The sequence below is a fragment of the Cupressus sempervirens genome, chromosome 3 (genome assembly GCF_028749045.1).
Source record: "Cupressus sempervirens isolate cs-2001-9-10 chromosome 3, ASM2874904v1, whole genome shotgun sequence".
Classification (NCBI taxonomy): Eukaryota; Viridiplantae; Streptophyta; class Pinopsida; order Cupressales; family Cupressaceae; genus Cupressus; species Cupressus sempervirens.
In genome coordinates, this window is record NC_143120.1 from 62,887,504 (window position 1) to 62,891,521 (window position 4,018).

The 4,018-nt window shown below is 35.0% G+C and overlaps 1 pseudogene; it reads right to left on the reverse strand.

The window, feature by feature from the left end:
- Nucleotides 1-1,166: 1,166 nt before the first annotated feature.
- LOC149564787 (binding partner of ACD11 1 pseudogene) lies at nucleotides 1,167-2,324 on the reverse strand (annotated as a pseudogene).
- Nucleotides 2,325-4,018: the final 1,694 nt, after the last annotated feature.

The window sequence follows — 4,018 nt, forward strand, 5'->3', positions numbered from 1 at the left end:
TTTTCCCAATGGTATTGAGAGCATTGAAAAGATTCTTCATGACAATGGCAGTTCTTTCCAATTTTTTATTGACACACATCTTCAATTTGGAAAGCATAGGTCTTATCTTTTGCATCTTTAATAAGAGCATAAAAATATGACATTGCTCCACCATTGTCTTATTGTCGAAAAACATCTTATATTTTCTTGAAGTCCATAACTGAATGGTTCTTTCTGATTTTTTTCCTTCCAAATTGGTAATAATTGTTTCCTCAATTTCAATTATCCATTTTGGTGTTCCAGAATCTTCATGTCGATTATAATTAGGAGATATGTGAGGTTCATGTGCATTAGGTTCCTATGCATTGTCATGTTCGGCATGGTCAATCATGCAATTTACATTATGGCCTGGTAGGATTTCATCCTCCAAATTTTCATTCTCTAAATTTTTAATCCTGGCATTATCGTTTTCAATTGGTACATTTCATTCCCCAACTGCACATATTCATTATCTGACTCTATGATTTCACCTTCAACTAATTCATCGTTAACTTAACTCACATTTAACATACCTTGTCTTTTCCTTAGGTGTTCTACTTTGTCCCTTTCCCTATATGCCACAATGTCTTCATTGGATACCTTCCTTTTGCGTTTAGCCTTTTGACGACTATTACTCCCCATTTAGATGACAATATTGGCCACCTATAGATATATTATCAAACTTTTTTTTATTGTTTGGGCCCCAAAATGTGACTTTTCCTAAAACTTGTGAAAAAGGCCCACAAAAAGCGATGTTGTCGGGGCTGCAGTCATAGGGAATATTTTTGGGAAAATCATGCCAGTAAAATTGGGTATACCCAATTTCAAATCAGATATTCGATAATGAGACCAAAATATTGGAGGGAAAAAAGAATTACTTTTAAGATTATAATGTATATAATGAGTTAAATTTATAATGAGTTATGAGTATATTATATTATATTATGTATAATGATTATGAGTTATGTATTAGATTATAATGTATTATTATATTATATTATTATTAAATATAATAATATATGTTATTATTATTATGACCTATGTTAACTATTAATATATAATAATATATTATGTAATTATTATTATTTTTTAAATAAAATGGACAGAGCCACTATATATATTATTATAATAAAAACAGGTTCAAGGGTTCATTCGCGAAAGAACCTGAAAGAAAACCTGAAATCGTCACCAAATACAAAAATGCCAGGAGATTCCATAAAAAAACTCATCATAAGGCCTCTGACTCCTGAATCATTCAGCCATCCAAAAACCTTGACATTTTGAGCATTTTCTTCGCCTTTCCAACTAGAGCTCATTGATTTTCTAATGCCAATACTTTCTTCTCTGCCACCATCTGCATCAATCCCCCTAGCACAAGAAGACTGCCCTGACAACTGCAAAAGCTTGTGAGAAGAAAATGATCCACTATCATATCATGGTAAGCTAGAATAATTTGTTGAGTTTTTAGTTGAGCTAATTGGTTCATATGCATTTGCAGGTTCATTTAGATGAACTTGTGCAAAATCATAGGATAGATCTCCCCTTGATGTAGGATTTTGATCATTACTTTGTCCCTCAGCCATCTGAACCTTCTCTTTAGTTTTAGTACCAACATCCTCAGTAGCCTTTGCAACCCTATTGAATGCACTAGTAACCCATGAAGCTCCAGTAAAGACAAACTTGTTCTTCATAAGAGCAGAACCTGCACTATTCACTTTCTATTCTGCTACTGCAAATGTTGATTAAGTCTTCTCTAATACTTGAAATTTTTGATCCACTGATCTTACTTCCTCATTTATAATAGTAGAGCCAACACTAATCTTTTCAGTGAAACCAATTTTTTTGTCCAATGAAGTTACCTTAGCAGATGCACTTTCTGTCAAATGATGCTTGTCATCAAATGCCTCAAATTTACCCATAGCATCCTTTCCGAGAACAAACCCTTTTGCAAGCATGGTTCTCACAACATCTTGAGCCTTATTCATACGTGCACCACCTCCAACCACAAGAGTTCCTTCCTTTGGCACATAAGATGGGGGTTGATTATCATAAGTCTCTACATGTGGAGAGTAATATTCAACATGCAAGATGTTGACAGACTAATCTACAATTGTCACTCCCGATAGAAGTAGTGCAGTGTCTAGAGCCTGAGGATCCTTGAAGGTAAAAGAGACCACTTGAGAATGCTCACCACCGTCTTGTAGCTGGATATGATCTATGTCTCCTGAGAATGAGAAGAAATCCTGGATGTCCCATTTGGTTGCCCTTTTTGACACATTGGAGACTCTCACAGTATTTGTCATCATTTCAGTAGGAAGCTGAAATCAAATGGATTTGGTGTTGCACAGGCATAGTTCTAGAAGGAATCTTTGATTCTTTTTGAATGTGTATATTCTTCATGGAGTTGCCTCTTGATTGCAAACCAGATAATTAGAGAATGATCATGCCAAAAGTATCATTTATACTAAAAAGAATTAGTGTGCTACAATATGATTGGCAGTCCCATCCTCGACAATATCCTAATCTTTTGGAGCATCTGCAACGAGTTCAAAATCACTACCAACATCTTCATCTACTGGCATACCAATTGATTGTGTCAAGAACTATGTGCAATAATCTACTTCCTATTAAAAATGACGACTGCCCTAGTTACTTTGGAGAGTGCCAAATGATACATCATGATAAACTTGATTCCTTGTTAATGTTATCCAATAAATTTGGGTATAGCTTTGCTAGTGTAGTTGGATCCCAATAGTCTAGTTCCTTACCATCACATCCTAAATTTGGGAGGTAGTTAGCCAATAGGTTACCTTCATGATAAGTATGATTGAGGATTCAATTTTCAAAAGCATTGATTAGGCGCCAAGCCTATTTTAGCTTGTATGCCAGACTTCTACATTGAATGTGTCTATTAATATAGGCCTAAATAATAATAAGAGAGTCCCCTTACACTTGGAGCTGAGGTATCTTCATAAATAATGTTGAAACAAGACCAAGGAGCAAAGCTGAAACCTCAACATTATTACTAGTGCCCCATGGAATATGTGAAGACTTTATAAAAAGAGGTATGCCCAAATGATTACGTAAACACACACCTATACCAGACATCCCTGGATTGCCACAAGATGCACCATTGAAATTTAGCTTAATAACACCTTCGTCAGGAGGATGCCATATCACATTCAATCTGTCTTTCTTCAATGTATTTGTGAGGCTTAAAAGATTTGGGATAGATATAAACTTCCAGTCTTTGAGAATTTGATTATCCCAGTTGGAGAAAACAATTGGTGATGACCTCTTCCTAATATTAGTTATAACCAATTCAAAAATTGATTTCTCAATTATGTCAGTAACAACACTAACTATAGACTGTCTTGCCTAAAGATACACTTGTTCCTTTCCCACCACAAAGCCCAAACAACCAAGGATGGGGAACATTTCCAGATGGGTGCTAAAAGAGATTTTGCATGTAACACCAACCAAGCTTCAAATAAATCCCACAAGGAGTTTGGTAGTGGCACTGAAAAGCTAAGTTTGCCAAGAAGAAACAACCAACAATCTTGGGCAAATGCACACTGAAGAAAAACATGATCAACATTTTCAAAAAACTACCCACATAGAAGGCATTTAAATCGTTGGGCAATATTGAATCTTTCTAACCTGTCACTTGTTAATGGCCTTTTTCAAAGTGCTAGCCAAGAGAAGTAGCCTACTTTAGGCAATGTACAATCATTCCAACAAAAAAAAAGCTTTTTTCTTAATCAAATTATTCTCCAAACTGCTAAGAGCCAAATATCCATCTTTGATTGAGTAGCATCCATTAATAACAAGGGCCTAAAAAATCTTGTCTTCTTGTTCAAGAAAGAACACATCCCTATCACTAACAACCTGATTGAATAAAAGAGAAATATGATTTGGTATAGGAAAATTAGAAGGATCTTTTCAATTGATCTTGTTAGAGAGAGGATCCACTTGAGACACATAATCCACAACTCTATCT